Below are 23,012 nucleotides of genomic sequence, written 5' to 3'. Positions count from 1 at the left end.
GTTCTTTTTGTTGTAGGATTTCTCATGGTTTCCAGTGTTTGACTTTCCTGGAACTGATCTCTTCGTTGACGCTGAAGCATTTGAAGTTGAGGGTCATGGAAAGATGCAAATCTAAAAAATATAGGCTCCCGAATTTGAATGTTTCCATGGCGGCTCCTGTGTCGCGACTGAGGCCGCTCCTTGGTTGCGTATAAATGCAGCAGGGTTTGTGGTTTGCATCCATCGCTTGCTTATCACTTTTGAAACCTTCTTGAGAGACAGACGCTACTCACCATGAGGGTCCTTCTGCTCCTCGCCGCCTTGCTGTCCCTGGCGTTGGCCGCCCCGCCTCAACCTGGCGCTCCTGGTAAGTGGCCGGGTCTTTGCCTCCAGAAATATTGATATATAGAAACATATGGGCTCATTTAGAGTAAGATGGTGATAGGGAAACCTCAAATTTCTGGATAAATTGCACCAATCAGAAGCCAATCCTTGACAATGGATAGAGTGTGGTGGAAGAGAGAGTTGTGGACTTTCCTTCACGTCTCTATATCACATCATGTAGAGCTTTCTTCTTGAGTTAAGAATGGGCAGGGAGAAGAAGATGGGATCTGGGGGGTCCTCAGAGGAGGACACAACAGTTAGCAAGAAGTACATGAAGAGCAGGAGGGGTCATAGGACTCTGCCCATAAATGTGCACAATTGTAAAAAACTTGCATTTGCTTGCAATGCATCAACATCTATTCCAAACAACAGAGCACTCACAAACCACTGCACTATAAGAAACCTAAACATTCAAGAATAGTTACTCTGGCTTCGGGCAGTCTGATTCTACTTCATAAAGGGCTGATAGTGGCCTCTGTTGTGATACAAGCTGCACAGTGATCAGCACCTTTGACTCGACATAAGGTCAATCCTGCCCTTATGGGTTTTACAGGAGTCTTTACACTGGATAATTATGGCTCCCAGTTTCCATTTTTAATGATTTTACAGATAAATACAGACAGAAAACAATGTTTCCTTTCCGCATTTCATTTTAAAACGCAGAAAAATTCAGAACATTGAGTTTCTTTTGAGTGACTCTCCGTGCATGAATTCCGAGCCAACGTGTGGGCAGATAGACAGCGCTGGAAGTTAAAAAACTGGTTGAGATTCCCTAAATCAAGGCTTGTCTAAACATATATGTGTTGGATAATGCTGATACTCTCATATAGGTGTGTTGTTTTATTATATTTTGCTCTTTAATGTGTTAAAACTTGACAGGCATCAAAGTAAGAGTCCATATTTCTCAATTAAATTATTGTGGAAATATACAAAATCCTCCTTAATTTATTCAGAAAACTCAAAGTAAAAATAAAAACAAATAAGATGGTAAAAAAAGAAATATGGGTAAATACGGATGGAAATGTTAAAAAATAAACACCATAAAACCAGGAACCCTATGGAATATGATGTCTGAAGCACCATGGAAGGTGCAGTGAAATTTTAAGCAGGTCCAGTAATTAAGTATCTGATGGTGATCGAGACAGTAGATTCACAGGTAATATCTTCTGGCAGTGAGTAGTCATACCAAAGGTAATGTCTTCTGGCAGTGAGTAGTCATGCTTAAGGTAATGTCTTCTAGCAGTGAGTAATCGAATCATAGGTAATGTCTTCTGGCTGTGAGTAGTAGTATCATAGATAATGTCTTCTGGTGATGAGTAGTCGTATCATAGGTAATGTCTTCTGGTGTTGAGAAGTCGAATCATAGGTAGTGTCGTCTGGCAGTGAGTAGTCGAATCATAGGTAATGTCTTCTGGCAGTGAGTAGTCGAATCATAGGTAATGTCATCTGGTAATGAGTAGTCGTATCATAGGTAATGTCTTCTGGTGGTGAGAAGTCGAATCATAGGTAGTGTCATCTGGCAGTGAGTAGTCGAATCATAGGTAGTGTCTTCTGGCAGTGAGTAGTCATATCATAGGTTATGTCTTCTGGCAGTGAGTAGTTGCATCATAGGTAGTGTCTTCTGGCAGTGAGTAGTCATACCAAAGGTAATGTCTTCTGGCAGTGAGTAGTCGAAGCATAGGTAATGTCTTCTGGCAGTGAGTAGTCGAATCACAGGTAATGTGTTCTGGCAGTGAGTAGTCGAATCATAGGAAATGTCTTCTGGCAGTGAGTAGTCGTATAATAGGCAATGTCTTCTTCTGGCGTGGAGAAGTCGTATCATAGGTAATGTCTTCTGGCAGTGAGTAGTCGAATCATAGGTAATGTCTTCTGGCAGTGGGTAGTCGAATCATAGGTAATGTCTTCTGGCAGTGAGTAGTCGAATCATAGGTAACGTCTTCCGGCAGTGAGTAGTCATACCAAAGGTAATGTCTTCTGGCAGTGAGTAGTCATATCATTGGTAATGTCTTCTGGCAGTGAGTAGTCGTATCATTGGTAATGTCTTCTGGAGGGGATAAGTCGAATCATAGGTAATGTCTTCTGGCAGTGAGTAGTCGAATCATAGGTTGTAATGTCTTCGGTTGGTGAGTAGTGAGACCAAAGGTAATGTCTTCTGGCAGTGAGTAGTCATACCAAAGGTATTGTCTTCTGTCAGTGAGTAGTTGAATCATAGGTAATGTCTTCTGGCAGTGAGTAGTCGAATCATAGGTAATGTCTTCCGGCAGTGAGTAGTCGAATCATAGGTGGTAATGTCTTCTGGTGGTGAGTAGTCATACCAAAGGTAATGTCTCCTGGCAGTGAGTATTCGAATCATAGGTAATGTCTTCTGGCGGTGAGTAGTCATACCAAAGGTAATGTCTCCTGGCAGTGAGTATTCGAATCATAAGTAATGTCTTCTGGCGGTGAGTAGTCATACCGAAGGTAATGTCTCCTGGCAGTGAGTATTCGAATCATAGGTAATGTCTTCTGGCGGTGAGTAGTCATATCATAGGTAATGTCTCCTGGCAGTGAGTATTCGAATCATAGGTAATGTCTTCTGGCGGTGAGTAGTCATATCATAGGTAATGTCTTCTGGCGGTGAGTAGTCGTATCATAGGTAATGTCTTCTGGCGGTGAGTAGTCGAATCATAGGTAATGTCTTCTGGCGGTGAGTAGTCGTATCATAGGTAATGTCTTCTGGCGGTGAGTAGTCGAATCATAGGTAATGTCTTCTGGCGGTGAGTAGTCGTATCATAGGTAATGTCATCTGGTGATGAGTAGTCGAATCATAGGTAATGTCTTCTGGCAGTGAGTAGATTGAAAAGCCTCCGTCAATGACCAACAGCGATCATTGGTCCTAGACATCCGAACAGAGAAGCCGGATGCAGGCTATAAAGGCTACAGCTGGTTCTGCTGGCCAGAGACTGTGCAAGAATAGATGTTTTTCAGCATGTTCTGTTTCAGTTGAGTCTTGAGGATAAGGGAGGGGTGAACTATGGGAGAGGTTGCCCATCATGAATCTGGCTGCGGAATAAGACCAAACATTTGGAGCATTCCCAAAACAAAGCTAGAACAGTCCATTGTGAAAAGTCCCTGACACCATCCAACCCAGGCATGATAGAATGACGTAATTGTAATGCAAATTCATTGGTGTATCTGTAACCAGTTTTATATACTGTCCATAGCCCCTTAACGCTGTGTACTCATACTGTTCAGCAGCTGCTCCTGTGAACAGAGAAAGGAACATCAAACACTGTCAAACCACCTGTTGCATCACCTTAGCTCAGGCAGTAAATGCAGTGCATTGTTGGGAGGGGAGCCTTACCTCAACAGGTTGCATATGTGTGTGGAGCAGTTCTCATGCATTTCAATATTTGCGTACTGGTAACACGGCAGAAATAGGGAACCTGAGAAAATTCATCTGTCTGTGCTGACAGCTGTGAATGAGGGAGAACTGTTAAACTGCTGTGGAGATGTTGGAGGCATATTTGCAAAGTTGTACTGTTGCAGGGTGCTTGAGAAAAAATCAATAGAATTTCTGGGCTGGGGATTGGGCAGAGGAATTAGGCAGGATTGCTGAGCCTAATATATGTATGTATTTATCTATTACCTAGTGGGGGTAACCAGTAGGTAGTTATAGTTAGAACTTAATTACCAAATTTCTATTACAAAGGTGATTTTCAGTTGCCTACATTTTTGCCCCCTTTAGCAAATCTTTGCTAAATTTTCAAAATTATTACGCCGCTTACTTCAGCTGCTGGCTGGAAAGATTCAGGGTGGTCCATCAAGCGGGGGCTGAGAAAAGGGGTGATCACAAAACACGTTTACCCAAGTTAATTCCCATAGACTCTTTAGTCGCACCTGCCAACTGAACTGCTGAACAGAATAACAGCAAATTTAGTCGAAAGATAGCTTTTGGTCCACAGCCCCTGGGGCCTCCAACTTCCTGGGGCACAAATAAATGAATGTATGGGGTCTATCGCAGCCCCCCACCATGGGGACCGCCATCTTACCGGGGCTAAAGGCTAAACTACACATTGATGGGGGCCTGGGGACCACCATCACCCAGGGCTAGCTCCTGCTAATTTGTAAGTTGTCCACCCATGGGAGGTAGCTGTTTGCTTTTGCTTGGTACGAGCTGACTTCTGAAAGCAAACATAAGTCAAACAGCTCTCTCTTAAAGAAAGCTGACTTTTCAACTGTTTCCCTGCATGCAAATATGCTTGCAGGGAAACAGATGAAAGCATTGCTTCCGCAAGCAGGGAGCTGCTATATATTTAAAGCAGCTCCCTGCTTGCGGGAGCAATGCTGGCTCCCACAGGAGATGGGGAGCCAATAGGGACTGCAGGGGCATGCAGGCTCCCCAGCAGTCTCCAAATGGGGCTCCAGGGCATCCAGCGTTACAAGGCCAGGCTACGTGGCATGGGGTCTGTTATATCCTAAGGTTTACATGTATATGTAAATCAGCCTAGGTCCTCCTAGCTGCTCAGCCAGAGTGAGAGATGGTGACTGAAAGTTGGTGTGCCTGTGATGCGTGGAATGCCCGGGTGCCTGTGTGGATGAGTGGGGACAGTTGGAGATGGGCTGAGCAGCTAGGCAGGCTGCTCCTGGTGGGGTTGGCGTAGGAGATATGGGAGTTGGGTTAAGAGCTGTTACATGGCTGATCCTTAGTTGATACCTCTTGACATGGGTTAATATAGAAGACTTTTAGAAACTTACAACCTGGCTACCAGTGTCTTCATGTACAGAATACAACAGGGTCCTCGGGCTGAAATTGGCCTAGGGAGAGGGACTGCGCAACCACAGTCACAGCAGGACTGAATTATAAATATGCCTGGTGCAAACAACTGATTTACAAACATCCTGCTGCAGTATTAATTACCAGCATATCATGGCCAGCGCAGTGTGTTACTGATTTTGTTACTGACAGTTTTTCCTTACATCTGGTTCCCCTGCAGCTGCCACTGAGGTGCAGGGTGTGCATATTATTAGCTTATGGGAATAAAATCCCTTGCTGAAAAGCAATTTATATGTCCAGCCAGCAGTGTTTAAGAAATATAAACAAATCAATGTTAACCGAGGATTACTGTTGCTCCTGCAGAGAGATTGTACTTGTTACAGTTCATAAATTAACACTAATGGTTAATGTGCTTTCAGCCAAGATCAGATATTTTCCATCAGATCCAACATCTGCTTAGAGTTTCTCATTTCTCAAATTAATTTCTCATATTTATCTGCTTAATGGGCTGCATTTCTTTCCGGAACTAGTCTGGCACCTGGGAAAAATTATAAGGGTTAGTAATCTGCAGTTAGATGTCTCTATTAGATGGACAAGTAACTTACCTTTGATATCACCTTATCTGGTAGATACATAGTCTAACTAGTCTGAAAAGTTACAGGTTACAGTTAGGAAATACAATTATTTTTTAAACTTACTAATTCCCTAAAAAACAAAGGTTACAGGGATGTTAGAGGTAGGGAAAATAATGTAAAAAATCTTAGAAATTCACTGAAAAAACCCAAAGGTTACAGGGATGTTATAGTTAGGAAATAGAATAAAAAAAATATAGAAATTCTCTGAAAAAACCTAAGGTTACATGAATGTTATAATCAGTCTCACATTTCAATTGTAAAAAACACAAACAAAGAAATTCAGCAGTTACAGTTACATGAGCTAACTGTAACTCACACAACGCAATGCACTGCTTATTACCTCACATATTATATATTATATCACCCATGACATGGATAGATAGATAGATAGATAGATAGATAGATAGATAGATAGATAGATAGATAGATAGATAGATAGATAGATAGATAGATAGATAGATAGATAGATAGATAGATAGATAGATGGATGGATGGATGGATGGATGGATAGATAGATGGATAGATGGATAGATGGATAGATGGATAGATAGATAGATAGATAGATAGATAGATAGATAGATAGATAGATAGATAGATAGATAGATAGATAGATAGATAGATAGATAGATAGATAGATAGATAGATAGATAGATAGATAGATAGATAGATAGATAGATAGATAGATAGATAGATAGATAGATAGATAGATAGATAGATATTAATGGAAGATAGATAGATAGATAGATAGATAGATAGATAGATAGATAGATAGATAGATAGATAGATAGATAGATAGATAGATAGATAGATAGATAGATAGATAGATAGATAGATAGATAGATAGATAGATAGATAGATAGATAGATAGATAGATAGATAGATAGATAGATAGATAGATAGATAGATAGATAGATAGATAGATAGATAGATAGATAGATAGATAGATTACCAACTGGTGGTCGCCAGTAGGTAGTTATAGTTAAGACCATGTTTCTATAGAAAAAGCTTTTTTCGCCTTGCCTATATCTCGGCTGTCATTTGACAAATGTTCACAAACTGTTCCAAAAAAAATGTCATAGTGAGTCTTGTTGTGTGTGGAAAGTCTCAGGATGATCTGTCAAGCGGGGGCAGAGAAAAAAGGAAGTAGAACAAATGCGACTCCCCATGTTGATTCCCATATGTGCTTTGAATGCCACTACAGTTTAGTATTAGAACAGTGGTCCTTAAACGAAACAGTAATGTATTTAGGATAAATATTGACTTGAATTGGTACTATATTGTGAGTGTCCAGCCAAAGAATCTATTTAATAAATCAAAAATATCAAAGAGCAGAAAAATACAAAACACAGCAATAACGTGGGACACAATCCTGCATCCTCCATGAACACATGACAAATACATTTAGGACAAAAATATATCAGGCAAGATGGGGTAGCTTGTGGAATAATGAGCACAATTTCTGAGAAATAGAAACTGCACTTATTTTATCAAGTGCGATTAACGTGCAAACTCTTTACAATAGTCGATGACGTTTCGATCCATTAAAAGAATAATAAGTCATCATCAGGACAGTTAGATTGCAAGCCTGAATCAAATGAAAATAGCCTGTTGGAAATGAGGAGAAGGGAAGGCGATTAAAGAACGTCTAATACAAAACCGTACAACAAAAAGCCAGTTGAAGGGCAGTCAGGGACCACCCTAGTGTGAAGACGACGCACCATGCACGTGGTTTAGTGCAAACTGACCAAAAAGATGACACTCGCAAGGTGATGTCTGGTGACACTGAACGGAGTGCCTGAAAATTTACACCAAAATACTTGCAACGAGGGAATGGTCCGCGAGGGGACATGATGGAACATGGGCATGGCCCGTGTGGACAATTCGCTGGGATGTGAATGAGTGAGAAGCGCCACGCGATGACTGTGGTGCAGGGTTATGGCAACCGATCAATGGTTACGGATTGGAGTTAGTGCCCAGAGGGCGGAGCGGCAAGGAACTTGAGCTTGGTTGTTAATGCGAGAGTTTGCAGATGTGGACGTGCAAGCCAAAATTCTAGAAATTATACGTGGCGGAGAGCCTAAGCGCCACTTATAATACCGTACCCGCACCTACAGCTTCCCTAGACTATGGCCCAAACTAACTTAGGGGTCCATTAGGATGGCAGACGGACAAAGTCCGTCCGCCACCCTGTCGGGGGCCGGTACCGTCCACCACAAGGGCGGAGGAACCGTGCCCCCAATTAGGATGCACCCTCCACAGTGGCGGGTGCATCCCGCATTTTTAACATTGTGGCGGACGGTGCTCAAAGCACCAGCCGCCGCAATGTGAAAAATGCTTGTTGTGCGTTTCACAGCACAACATTGCAGGCACCGCGCGGTGCCTGCCATGTTGTGCGGTGAAACACAGGGGGGTACCATAGGTACCCCGCATGTGCACTCCCCACCTCCCTCTTCACCCTGGGGGCCCGCAACGGGCCCCCAAAGCAGGAACTGTATGCCTTTTCGTGGCGGCATTGCCACCACTGAAAGGCATTCCTCCCAGGCCATCCTAATATGGCTGGCGGTGTCTGATAGACACCGCCACCATATCAGGCTTTTCTTGCGACCGCGTCGGACGGTCTTCCCCTCCGCCACGGTCCCCCCGCCATTGTAATATGACGGGCAAGGATGGGGGACGGATAGCCACCGCCTGCATGGCGGTGGTGATCCGTCCGCCACCTAATGGAGCCCATAGTTGGTATGAAGTATCCTTTGTGACAAGGAGGAGAGCTTAATAATTTAAGCACCTGCTGCTGAAATCTGGCGATAGATTGTTGGTCATTGCTTTGATGACAGACTAGCAGGATCATTATTTCTTTAAAAAAAAGTGCCATTGAATTGGGTAATGGATCGCCTTTATGTAGTATGGCACTCCTTAGACTGTAGTAAGTGTAATATAAAAAAGCAATAGATTCTCTTTGTTAACATCAATTTAAAGCAAGAGCATGAATGTGTTAAGTGGCAATTTATTTTGGTCACCAAATTCTTGCAACTCTTGTGAAAACGCATAGTTTGCAAAGTTTTTGCATGTTGGCTTTCATATTAAATCAGGAATTTTTTATTCCCTTTCCAAGCTGTTTCCAGAAAAAGAAACGAGATCACCAACATCCACCCAGTTTTAAAATCACAAAGAAAATATTTTTAAAGTATCTTGCCCCTCCAGACAGCGGTCCATCTTATGTCCGTCATGGGAACAGTCCATTTCTAATGCCAGGTGACATCCCCTCTGCAAGAAAAGATAGACAACCTCAAACCACGTTTTGCCTTGATAAAACCCATCACTAAGGTACATCTTGTATTTTGTGGGTAACAAGGAAGGGACCCACGTGTACAAATATTCTTGACTTCTTATGGTGATACTTCAAACAAACAAACAGTGATGGGAAGAATATATTATAAAGGTAAAACCACTGAAATCACGCTGAGTAGCGTTCTAACCCATCATTGTTCACCCACTGTGCCACTCTAGACAGAGGCCCACCTTATGCTAATCAGTACTGACCCTGGTGCTCATGGGAACAGCTCTCAGTATCTATGAAAGACACTTCCCATGCAGGAAAACTTCACCCAATAAGCCAGCCCTATATTGACATATTGTTCAGAGGTTTTTCATTGGCTAAAAGAAGAACTCTTTAGAGAACAGGATTATATTCCATATGCAACAGAGCAGGAGGGGGTATTACAAAGTGCAGGGCCTGTGTTTTGCAAGATGCAGTCAGGGTGGTGCTTCTAGCAGATGAGAGAAGGCTTGAGGGAGCCAGCAATAAACCAAAAGGTTGAAAAGGTACATTATGTGTGTGTGGTTTGGAAAAGGCAACCGCCTCTTCTCCAGAAACCACAAGAGTTTGCATTACCGTCCACCTCTAACTCAGGCTCTGATGATACTGCTTCAAGTCCCTCATCAATCCATCTCCTGCCACCCAACCCTCCCCCTTCCCTGGTCTCCTGTGAACAATGCATACTCATATAGACATATCTCACTCACATGCTCTAGACCCTCCTTATCCCCTTTTTCTGAAATCCCTGATAATGTAGTTCCATAACTGAATGAAACCCCAAAAAACCTGGACAAAGAAGTGACTGATTTCTTCATTATTTTTACTTCTCTCCACACAGGACATCCCGAAGATGGTGACGGCAAGCCACCGGGAGACATGGCACCAGATGCCATGCCACCGGGAGACATGGCACACGATAATGGATATCATGGAGTAAATCCAGCTGAAGGAGGCAATAATGGAGTAGGATCAGGGCCACAGCCACCTCCACCACAAGGCTCCTCTGGTCCACCACCACCTCCTTCAGGAAAGCCTCCAGGACCCAAAGAACCAAGAGCATAGTTTTAGAAGACGGCAAGAATAGGAATAATCCATGTGAGAAGCACAATCTACTAGGAACATGCCACTTTAGTTGGAGTGTGTGTTTGTATGTCTGTGTATACGTGTGTATGCACGCAGATGTTCATGTGAGCCTTCAGCTAAATGCATATGTGTTTGTGGGCACACATGCACGGTGTATATGGTGTGTGAATGAGCAAACGTAATGGTCAATTACTACACTGCATGCAAATGGGGGATAGTGCATCCCGGGTTCCTCGTCAGCGTTCTGATGGGAGGTGAGGTGCATTAGGTGTTCCTGGTCAGATGCATATAGTCATATGCAATTCAGCATTGGTTCTGCTGCAATGAAAACAGACCAGAACAGCCAAAACTACAGAGCCAGGTCCATTTAAACCAGGATACGAGTGGCCCAAGATTGATTTTGGCGTATTTGGGTCCCCTCAGTCAGGTGCAACTTGGTTCCAGTGGCACAGTGAACAAGATACTCCATGGAGTGAAAGTAGCGCTATAGAAGTGTCCTTTTACATTACATTACATTACATTACACGGGACCCATGTCTGGGTATACTCGTCACACTTAGTTCGTCAGAACGAAGATTACGAAAAAGTAAAATATGAAATGCATGAATTCATCTCAGCTTCTAGTAATTACTCAGACCACATCCCGGTCCATCGTTTTTGGCCACCATGAAACCTAGGATTAGACCCAGCCATTTGCAAATCAGTCTTAGCACTGCTCCAGAAGGAACAGGTCTAGGGTTTCTTGTTGCTCAGGTAGGAACAGGTCTATGGTTTCTTGTTGCTCCAGGAAGAACAGGTCTAGGGTTTCTTCTTGCTCCAGTAGGAACAGGTCTAAGGTTTCTTGTTGCTCCAGTAAGAAAAGGTCTAGGGTTTCTTGTTGCTCCAGTAAGAAAAGGTCTAGGGTTTCTTGTTGCTCCAGTAAGAACAGGTCTAGGGTTTCTTGTTGCTCCAGGAAGAACAGGTCTTGGATTTCTTGTTGCTCCAGGAAGAACAGGTCTTGGATTTCTTGTTGCTCCAGCAAGAAAAGGTCTAGGGTTTCTTGTTGCTCCAGTAAAAACAGGTCTTGGGTTTCTTGTTGCTCCAGTAAGAACAGGTCCTGGGTTTCTTGTTGCTCCAGTAAGAACAGGTCCTGGGTTTCTTGTTGCTCCAGTTAGAACAGGTACTGGGTTTCTTGTTGCTCCAGGAGGAACAGGTCCTGGGTTTCTTGTTGCTCCAGTAAGAACAGGTCCTGGGTTTCTTGTTGCTCCAGGAGGAACAGGTCTAGGGTTTCTTGTTGCTCCAGTAAGAACAGGTCTGTGGTTTCTTGTTTCTCAAGTAAGAACAGGTCCGTGGTTTCTTGTTGCTCCAGTAAGAACAGGTCTGTGGTTTCTTGTTTCTCGAGTAAGAACAGGTCCTGGGTTTCTTGTTGCTCCAGTAAGAACAGGTCCTGGGTTTCTTGTTGCTCCAGGAGGAACAGGTCCTGGGTTTCTTGTTGCTCCAGTAAGAACAGGTCCTGGGTTTCTTGTTGCTCCAGTAAGAACAGGTCCTGGGTTTCTTGTTGCTCCAGGAGGAACAGGTCTAGGGTTTCTTGTTGCTCCAGTAAGAACAGGTCTGTGGTTTCTTGTTTCTCAAGTAAGAACAGGTCCGTGGTTTCTAGTTGCTCCAGTAAGAACAGGTCTGTGGTTTCTTGTTTCTCGAGTAAGAACAGGTCCGTGGTTTCACGTTGCTCCAGTAAGAACAGGTCTGTGGTTTCTTGTTTCTCGAGTATGACCAGGTCTGTGGTTTCTTGTTTCTCCAGAAGAAACAGATCTAGGATTTCTTGTTGCACAGTAAGAACAGTCTACGGTAGTTCGTGTTCTCATTCAGAGAGGACCTGGCCTGGCAGTGTGGGCTGCACCTATTTTATCTCTGTATCTTGCTCCAGAGATTGGACCACACTCTCCATTGCCCAAACATTGGTGTCGATTAGGATGGCGGACGGACCTGCGTCCGTCCGCCATCCCCAAGGTGGAGGGACTGTCTGCAGGGACAGCGGCGTTCCCTCCATAGGAATTAGGATGTGACCGTCACCCTGGCGGTCACATCCTGTATACTTAACATTGCGACAGTTGCTGCTTAAAGCAGCACCCGCCGCAAAGTTAAAAATGCATGCTTTGCAGGTGCATGCACATGCAGGGGGGTACCATAGGTACCCCCCATGTGCACCCCCCACCCCCCAACACCCTGGGGGCCCGCAAGGGCCCCCCAGAAGCAAAGGTCCACATGCTTTTCCACATCGGAATATCCGCCGCGGAAAAGCATGTCTCCGCACACATCATAATATGGCTGGCGGTGTCTTGCAGGCACCGCCACCATATTGTGGTCCACACCCCGCAGATCAGCGGCGGACGGACCTGCTGTCCGCCGCTGACCCCACCACCATCATAATCTGGCAGTGGGTGTTTTCAAGGACCGCGGCGGTGAATCCGCATCCTCCGGGCTGGCGGTGGCTTCCACCGGCCCGGATGATGCGGATTCACCGCCATCATAATCGACCCCATGGTTGGCACCATCCCTCTGTCGTCTGTGGGGCTGATTCACAAAGCCTTTTGCTGTGACTAATTATCTTTTATTCTGGACCACTGTGTGAATTGGCCCTGAATTTCCAGGAGTGGGATACAATTACTGAAACAAATAAACTTTGTGATCAAAGCTGTCTTGTGGACATACTGTTTGCTTCATGGATACTGGGGCCCTTCATTACCAGGACAGAGCTGAGAGTTCAGCTCTTACATAAGCACTAGAAATGTGTTATTGGAATTAATCTTAATATTTTCATTTGATAACATGACATAAAGTGTTATTGTAACAATATTCTTACATTTAGAAAATCAATAGGTATAATTCACATTGACATCAGGTTTCGGCCATCAGCTGAAAACATGGGTCATTCACCTGGATAAAATTAATTAAATACTGTGCCCTAGTTTCAGCATGATTTCCTGGTTTACAAAGACAAAGGGATAATATATTTAGGGTCATATGTATAAGAAGTCATTTTGCGATCCTCAAATAGCGATTTTTTGCGGATCACTATTTGAGAATCGCAAAATGCTATGTATGTAGGATTTGCAATACATTTTGCGAATCCTACATATTCCTTAATTGCAATTAGCAAATTGCGAATCGCAATTAAGGAATACTTTCCCATTCATTTCTATGGGCCAGGAGGCCCATAGGAATAAATGAGAAGTTATTCTCAAAATGCGATTCGCAAGTTCAGAATCGCAAATTGAGAATAATTTGAAGGGTGCAGGGGTGTCAAAAGGACACCCTGATGCACCCCTGAAATAAGCATGGGTGCACATGTGGCACACATACATGCCCTATGGGCATGTATGTGCCTCACATTGCACTTTGAAAAATGCAAAAAAGTGCATTTTTTAAAGAAATCGCAAATTACCACCAACTTGAAGTTGGTGGTAATTTGCGATTCGTTAAGGCCAAATTGCACTTTTTTGGTGCTTCTTACATTGCATTTAATAAGGAATCGCAAATTTTGTGATTCCTTATTTTGCCTTAATACATACCATTTGGCAAAATTGCATTCGCAAACGCCGAAATTGTTTGCGAATGCAATTTTGCTTGATACATATGGCCCTTAACTCCCAAACATCTGGAGGAAGCAAATGGGATTTTATGTACTGATCAAATATGTGAAATTAACAGTAAATGTTGAGATTGCGTGATGATTAAAATGCAATGTATGTAAACAAAACATCTAGTAATACAGAAACTCATATTGATTAGTTATTTCTTCGAAAGGCAATCATAATTTGCACTATAAATCTGATTGCCCTGTGTTCTTAGTTTGTTTTATGAGTTACTTGTTCTTATGCATTTCAAACAGGACGGTGGACATGTTTTACAAACTGTCCTTCAACTGTAGCACAGGTATTATAAATAATGTGTATATAACATCTTCTTTTGTTCTTTCTAATTTCAGGTATAAAATGAATCCTGGGTCCCACCTCAATGGTCTCAGCCTCCTGCTCTGTGAAACAGAAGATTGTTCCAACCAGGCTCTGATTAAAACAATGAAAGTATCTTCTCGAGTCTTTCTTTCTTTCTTTCGAAAACTTTATTTCGGTTCATTAAAACAGAATCATAAAAGTATGACATAAACAAAATACACAATGTAAAAAGAATCATGCACTTATCTCTAAGCATTATAATATTATCATTATATGATTTACAGATGAATATAAAAGAGATCGAATAAGTTAAAAAGACAATTTTACCAATACAAATACAATACGATAGATAATAGGTAATGGTGCCAACTTTAAACAAATTACATAAGTGGGAAACAGCAATCCCTGTCAGTAATTAGTATTGCTTTCCAATGCTAAGTGCTACTCTAATAAAACTAAGAACAGCATTACATATTGCTGGGGTTGATAATGAGAGTAAGTGATCATATCTCTCTTTATAAAAGTGGGATCCAAATGATGACAAAATTGGTTTAATAAATCTACTCCTTGGATCTTTGTACAGGGAACAAAAAAGTATAAGATGGAGAGTATTTTGAGAAACTTTGTTGTTACAAGCACACAAGGGTAAACTCTCACACCAGCCCACCTGCTGTGGAAATGCAAATAAAAAATGTAATGTGTTCAAACGGAACCTAGTTAAGTAGAAGCGCCATTGAGTCTGCCCTATGTATGATAGGTAAGGTTGATGAAGCAACCTTCCCCTATGGTAGACCGCGCTCTCACTATTTCGTAGCATGCCTAATTCTGAACGATAAGCCTTTTTAAATAAATGCTTTGTATCAGCACCGATAGTCTCGACTTTCAAAAAGATATGGCCCAGACCTATCTTAAAAAGGGTGTCCCTAACATATAGAAGCCATGGGATTTTATCAAAATGCTCAAGTTTAAGGCAATCTTGTAATATTTCCTTGGTGAGTTTTAGGTCATCAGAGCACCAAACCTTAGACCAAAGCAGCAAGGGGGAGACATGTATGGTATCATTAACAAAATCAAGTCCCGCCTCAGTGTGGTAAAAGATGTTAGGGGTGCTTGTTGGAACACATAAGAGGCGGTTTATGAACTTGTTTTCCATAATTTTATGTTATTGCAGGATTGCGTACCCCATACATCCGCGTCATATGTTGCAACCGGGATACATTTAGCTTTATATTATCTTCTAGAGTCTACATTAAAGTTGTCACTTGTTCTTGTGTTTTTGATTGGCTTGTTTTAATTTCTCTTGTAATGATTCATATATTGGAGAGGCAGCATGCAAGAGATCACACCAGTGCAAGATTTAGAGGGTGATTCCGCTGCCATTAGAGGGTTTATGGTTAACCCAGTGATCGGTGCAGGTCTGGTCTTGGCCAACTTACCCGTCTAGTGTCCCTGTCCACTGGACAACACCTCCTCGTCACCAGACATGAGTCACTGAGGAGAATCTATCACAACTCTGTCTCACCCAGCCAGAGGTCCATGGATCCAATACTGACCTTCTCAGCCATCCCTCAACTGAGCTTCCAACCCATCAATCTCCCTGTCTGCACTTGATCATGTCCCATCCCTCCCTCTTCCCTGCCCTGCATTGCATTACATTTCATTCTGGGAGGCGTTACAAGGGTGGAACATGGGGGTTCCTGTGCATCCACCATGGAATCCACGCAATCCCAGGTTTAAAAGGTTTGTAAATTTGGGGTTGCATGAAATAGTTACAAGTCCCAAAGGATGGCATAACCCAGAGAACATTTATTTTATCCTCATTCTTTCCTGTTTCTATGTGTGCTACATTCTGCAGCACACTTAGAAAGGGGACAATGCCTCAAGAGAATGTTTTAGTACAGGATGGTGTCCCTTCCTACACAAAAACAATTCTGTCTGCAACAGAGGCACCCTTGCACCATGGTGCATGTCAGCCTGAAATGCGCGAGTGCTATGAGAGAGCAGAAGTGCACCATATATATTAGTAGATATGGCACATTTCACACAGCACAGCAAGTTGTCCAGCTACACTCTGCTGCGTGGAAGCTTAGTAGGTGTGCTTTCTACTTTCTGTCAAAGCAGAAAAGCAGGGCTGTGCTAAGAAGCTCTCAGAGAATGCTCTTTCCGCCCGGCCTGAAAACCCTTTAAGAAGCAGGGACAGTGGGTAATGAGTTCTGTTATCAACCTTTGCTACGTCATAGGGTAAACGTCGTTTACAACGAGGCGTTTACACCGCACGACCTTTACCATGCTGCCATTACAACGCAAGTCATTACTACGACTTGCGCTGGATGGCGATCTTGGATAAGGAATATTGTGATTTTCTAATGCAACACCTTCACTCCTACTGTTACGTGGGCTGGAGTTGGAATAGAAAATTATAATAATCCTCAATCCGCACCCTCCAACGCAAGTCGTTGTAACGACTGGCGTTGTAAAATCCGTGATGTAAAGTACCGCAATCAAAATGATCGCGTTGTACTATCATACATCCCGTCATAGCAGTGAGTTTCAGATTTAGAAACTGGTGTCAACGATAGATGCCCCCTAGGGAAGCCATGCACAACACAGGCACATAAGGAAACCTTAATACGGTTGCCCCCTGCTTGCATCGAGCTACTTAGTGGGAACGACTGCTGCTGCTTCTATTCAAGAGCAGAAACCTTGCACCACTGCTCCTTTCACATTCAACCTAGTCTCAAGCACGTCTCATGATGGGCTTTGAAAGTGAGGGGGCCTTCAGGTATCCAGGGGACCCTATGCCAGTCAGCTGAATGCCCAACTCTGGATCCACAAAGGGAGGCTCATGTTTGCTGATGTAAGAAGAGGTGGGAAGGGTTTAGGGGTGTACACAAGTATAAAGAAGCAGAAATTCAAATACAGACACCAGTAAGCTTTTAACAAAATCTTAGATTCGTACTATTTCTTTACATTATTAACATTTGCTTGCTCAATTTGAGTTTGATATTTATAGTTGCCTTGTTTCTGAAGTTGACAAGTTAGTAGTAAATAAAAAATCTATAAAATATAAATACACTTGTGGTTGCCTTTGACTTTTCAAAACAAAGCACGGATCTCACAAATCTCAGCTCAACCTGCTGAGTCTCTGGCAGGTCTGAGTTAGTCCAGTTACTAGTCCATCCTTGTTAACTAGGCCCAGGAGAAGGTTGGTGAGACTAGTGCCCATTATTTCCTGTCTGCAGTTTCGCAGGCTAGGACCATGGATAATGGAACTAACTGGAGGGGGGTGGCATCCCTTGTTACCTGTCCTCCCTCAGGCCTCCTGTCTGAAGTATCTATGGTTCCAGAGGGTGAAAGTGGCAGCTCTGGTTACCTGTCCTCCCTCAGGCCTCCTGTCTGAAGTATCTATGGTTCCAGAGGGTGAAAGTGGCAGCTCTGGTTACCTGTCCTCCCTCAGGCCTCCTGTCTGAAGTATCTATGGTTCCAGAGGGTGAAAGTGGCAGCTCTGGTTACCTGTCCTCCCTCAGGCCTCCTGTCTGAAGTATCTATGGTTCCAGAGGGTGAAAGTGGCAGCTCTGGTTACCTGTCCTCCCTCAGGCCTCCTGTCTGAAGAGTCCATGGTTCCAGAGGGTGAAGATGGCAGCTCTGGTTACCTGTCCCCCCACAGGCCTCCTGTCTGAACAATCCATGGTTCCAGAGGGCGAAGGTGGCCGCCCTCGTTACCTGTAAGCAGCACAGGTGTGTGCCTGAGCCTTCATTCTATATTTATGGACAACAAGAGAAACCCATGGGTAGTAAGGGATGAGGGGTGCAAGTATTTTTTGAAGGAACAGTGGTGTCTTATGAGGCAACTAGAAACAGTTAAATATCCATAGAAATACAATGGAGTCTACGTATGGTGTCCAAGTGGAAAGATTATTTCTATTTAGTAATACAAAGTAAACGACATAGCAGTGGGAGAACAATCTCAAGAGGAATCAAGTCAAGTTTCCAAACTCAGGCATATCCCTGTGACAAAATAGAACTCAATGGTTAAGACACAACCTGTTAGTACCAACGCTCATACATAAAATAAATAATTATAACGATTGAGTCAAGGTACATAAGTCGGTGACGTTTCGACCCCTAGTTAAATATAAGGATCATCATCAGGACATGAAGAATTATGCCTGAGATAGTAATACTGTTACGACTTTTATAACCCGATGCCAGCTCGAAAAATACAAAAATAATAAAAACAGAGAGAAAAGAAAGGAAGGATTTTTTTTTTTAATTAGTTGCCATAATTAAAAGCAGCAGTGATTCAATCATCCGTCCAACTGAGTAGAAAGTGGTTAAAGTGCCAACCATACGTACAATTCAAGCATCACAAGGAAAATATATAAACAGAGTGAGGCTGTATAATCCATCTGAGCGGGGCACTGGAAAATCAAGAATCAAAATGAAGGTAACATGAATATTACATAAGTGTGGCAATAATGTATGAGCCTTCCTCTGCCAGCATTGAGGGTTCCTGTTGGAGTGCCAACGCCGCTCAGACAAAGACAGAAGATGGGTGGGCACAAACCCTTTGTTTTCTTTTTTGGTGTGAAGCTCTTTCAGACCTGCACTTACATGACAAAGGTTTAAAAGAAGAACTGCAAGCAGCATCACACAGAGAGCCAGTGGTGTTGGAACACATTTCAGAGTGGGAGTGCTGCCATCAATGTCACATTGCAGACGTCATAGGGGTCGTGAAAAATCCAAGTATCACACATGGAATATGAATAGCAAATGAGCCCCACCTGTTCGGCCACAGAGTGGTGAGGTTGTGGTATGCCACAGGCGGTGCATTTTGGAGCATATTGTTGTAAATACATTTCTTTAATAGACAGCACATTTTCCATTGAAATTGTCACAAAATTCACACTGAAATGCAGGTTTACTAAAATAAACATAGGGCACAAACACTAATGTGTGAAATTCAGGTGTCATCAAATGCTAATCATTTTCACATCACCAAGTAAAGTGTCTTGATTTGTTCTGATCCTATTAAAAGCGTTGGGGCAGATTTACAAGAAAGTGACGCATCTGTAGAGATGCGTCACTTTCCCTGCGCCAGCCTGCGATACTCTTGCACCACCATGGAGGCGCCGAATTTATAATACTATAATAATAGAAATTCTGATGCATCTGTTGGAGTAAAAGTTACGCATTGCTGGAGTCGTGTCGCCAGCATGACGCAACTCCAACAATGCATGGTGAGACCTATACTCATTATACTGTGTCACTCCTTACGCCTGCTCGAAGCAGGCGTAAGGTTTTGACGCACTGGCATGCTAGAAGTGGCGCAGTGAAATCTTGTAGATTTTACTGCGTCACATCTACGAGACTTTCCTGCATGGGAACGCCAAGCCTGCATACTTTAAACCTGATGCAAGTATAATGTGACACAGGGCTTTACACTGTGACGCAGCTCCCTACATGTGTCAAGTTGTAAATTGGCTGAATTGTTTTTGATGTCACTGCGTCACAAAAGTGACACAACGGCAGCTCAAAACAGACCCAAGGGGCTTGTAAATCTGCCCCTTTCTTTTTATCACACTTCAGAATTACAAAAAAAGTGCTTGATTTGGGTTTTCCTCACTGCTGATTTATTTTGAAATATTTGTACAGTTCATTTAAAGGTATTTAAATAGTGGAATGTTACAGTTAATGGTCATCGTTCAGCCTTTCCCTTCACACTCCCCATAGCCCAGCAAGATTAGCAGGTAGTTCACCTTACAGAATGCCCTACCTCTGAAGACGAAGAAAAGTAAACATCAATTTCCATGTTAAGAGAAAAAGCAGCAATTTATTTGACCTCTGCCTTTGACGCATGAATGTGCCAAGATAAAAACAAGAATCAAAGGCACCTCTACTGCTCTTTCACCATCTGAACTCCAGCATGGTTGTTCTTGGGGTCCTGCAGCGGGAGCACCCGCAACCCTACTTCAGGCGTGTATGCAGGGTAAGGAAGCAGAGGGATGTTTGTCAAGGATGCAGGGTGAAGGTCAACAAAAGCTTATTTAAAACCTCCAGTTTTTGCAGATTAAATAACCCCCCTGCTTTAGAGCAGCGTGACAACGTTTTTTTCAGGAAGGAAAAAAGAGAAGAAAAAAAATAATTCAGAGTTTGCAGGCAATACCCAGAGACACAGCAAGCACGTTTTTTATTCAGATCTTTTCAGTAATCAAAACCTTTCAAAATACAGATTGCAGAAATTCATCAAGTTTTAGTACAACTCAGAAAACCAGAGCGATGCTCCAAAAATATCACTCAGTGCAAATCACATTTACCAATAATGTCCTTTACAGCAAATACAGCACCCACGGGGGATTGTAAACTCAAGGTCACTGCAGAAGCGTCTGCTCGACAGCACTTCTCTCTGAAGCCCCGGATTAGGAGTGGTTGGAACAGGGGCGGTGTTGGACTTGGCCCGTTTGGCAGGTTCACCCCTGAACTTTTTGCCTGGTGTTATTAAATAATTAATAGTGATTTCTTGGTTTCTGCGCACTTTCACTGTGTCCCAGTGGAAAGTGCGTGCGCACTCTGAGTGCATGGAGTGAGATAGGCCTGCCCTACCATAGGAATGCATGGGGAATGTGTGTGTCCATGTTAGTTCCTGATGTGTGGGGAGTGCAGGCCCCAGTTTGGTATGTGTGAACTCGTGAGAGTGAATGCTGCGCAATGGTATGTGCGGCTTGTATGTGTCTAGTAGGGAAGTACCACTTCTGGACCTTGATGCATGTATGCAGTGAGGGTGCTGGAGCGTGATTGGCTGGAGCTGGCTGGCATGCCAGGCTCCAGGAAGTCTGGATGGGTCTGCCCGGTGGTGAGTGGGAGATTAGCATGCTGATGGCTGGGGAGGAGTGTACCTGTGTCCTGAATGAGGCTGGGTTTTCCCATGACAATGCTGGCTCCGCCCCCCTGTGGTGTGACTAACGACCCTAGCCTCCCCAGTGAATGAAAGGGGTGGTTGGGCCATCAACAGTACTCCCAGACCAGCTGCGACTGGTTCTTCCCCCACCCTGCACCTTTAGACAAAGGGTTGCTCTGTATAAAAAGAGGCTGTGACCTCTTGAAAAATGTTCTTGTTCCCAACTTGAATCTTGCCAGGGGCGTGCTGCTGCTTGGGCTCAGGGGAAGGCTTGCCTCCCTGAGCCCTGCCCAGCCCCTGGACTGCTGAAGGACTTTGCTGGACTGTTGGCTCCTCTAGCGCCTGGGGGCCCTGGATTCCTTCTCTAGCGCTTGGGAGCGCTTCATTTCTGCCCTGGCGCTTGAGAGCGCTCTATTTTCCCCTTATAGCGCTGGGAGCGCTGTCCCGTGACCCCCTAGCGCTTGGAACCGCTTTTCATGCCCACAGCGATTGGGAGCGCTGTTTATTCGAGCCGGTGCCCACCCGGCAGTTGCCCCGCTATTGGGAAGGTCCCTGGGCCCCAGCGAGTGCCTACCTTGCTTGACTTCCTTTTATTTACTTTCGAGGGTGCCTACCCCTCTTGCCCCCGAGAAGCGAGAGAGAGCCGGTGCCGCCGCCGCGGCGAAACCGGAAGCCAGGCCCGAGCCGCCTGACGATGGGAGGGGCCTGCATTTGGCCACTTCTGCTTCCCCCTGCCCGGGTAAAGCCTTCCGTCTGCCGTTGCCGGTCTCCCGTGTGAGGAGGGAGACCGGAGCTGATGTCTGCCCCGGGGAAGGAGTCCCTGAAGAAGCGGGCTGGGTCCTTGGTGAAAGCGGGGCTCCCATGAGGAGGGAGAGCCCCGCCGTGCACGACCACGGCCCGAGAAGGAGCTGCCGCCAAGCGCCGACAGACCGGTGAGTGCGTTAAGGGAGAGGAGGGGCGTCGGGGCACATTGCCGGTACCCGCCCCTCCCCTCCAGAGCGAGCCCTGTTCTGTTCAGAGGCCCGTGAGGCCTCCCCTAATTCCGAGTCCCCCGAGAGGGACTCCGCCTTCCACATTGCACCGAGTCCCCCGAGAGGGACTCCGCCCACTCCACCCGTGTTGCCCACGAGCCCAGAGAGGCTCTTGGGCCCCACATTGCTTCCGAGCCCTGAGAGGCTCTTGGCCCATCCCTGGCCAGATCGAGTCCCCAGAGGGGGGACTCCAGCAAATACCCCCACCGTGTTCACGAGCCCAGAGAGGCTACAACGTTGGCTATACTCCGTAAGAGCCCGAGAGGCTCAGGGGGCACCCCAGTTCTTCGAGCCCATGAGGCTCCACGCCAGCAGTGTGTCCTGAGCCCCGAGAGGCTCAGGTGCCCAGTTATTTCGAGAGCCAGATGGCTCAATGTGGCGCAGTGTTTCTGAGGGGCTAGTGAGAGCCCCAGGCGAGATTTGTTCCCCAGCTGCCCAGCAATTAGTGGGCAGCTGCACCGTTTAGGTATTTTGCTTCCTAGGGACATGTACTCTGGACTTTAGGAGTGAGGCGCACTCCTTCATCCCTGGCCTTTCCCCAGCTGCGCAGCACTTAGTGCCAGCTGCAGCGTTTAGGCCCTCTGTTCTGTCCCTCAGCTGCCCAGCAAGTAGTGGGCAGCTGCTACGTTTAGGTTCCGGCGCAAGTGGCGCAACCTGGACTTTGTGAGTTCTGCGCTAAAGGTGATTTATGCGCTAACTGAGGTTTAGATGCTGTTATGATCTATGTCCTATTGCTTTTGGGTGTAGCATGTTTTGCGCACCCTGTGTTCTGCACCTCTGAATGTGTTGTTGATGCATCATGTGCCTTGTTCCTTACACCGCTGAACGTGTGTTGATGCGTCATGTGTGTCTCTTACACCTCTGAATGGGTAGATTATTCATCATGTGTTCTCCTGCACTGCACTTCTGAATGTGTTGATAATGCATCATGTGCCTCCTTCCTTACACCTCTGAATGTATGCATTGCATCATGTGTTATGTTCTTACACCCTGTGGTA

The 23,012-nt window shown here is 44.6% G+C and overlaps 1 long non-coding RNA gene across 1 annotated transcript; it reads left to right on the top strand.

Annotated features, from left to right (window-relative positions):
* Positions 1-234: 234 nt before the first annotated feature.
* On the top strand, positions 235-14,214 carry LOC144767872 (uncharacterized). The gene is made up of 3 exons (XR_013598368.1): positions 235-346; positions 9,909-10,165; positions 14,118-14,214. It is a non-coding gene; the product is annotated as an uncharacterized LOC144767872 (long non-coding RNA).
* Positions 14,215-23,012: the final 8,798 nt, after the last annotated feature.

This window comes from Lissotriton helveticus, chromosome 7 (genome assembly GCF_964261635.1).
Source record: "Lissotriton helveticus chromosome 7, aLisHel1.1, whole genome shotgun sequence".
NCBI classification, from domain to species: Eukaryota; Metazoa; Chordata; class Amphibia; order Caudata; family Salamandridae; genus Lissotriton; species Lissotriton helveticus.
Note: the sequence above shows the minus strand (reverse complement) of the source record. Positions and strands in the feature narration are given on the sequence as shown.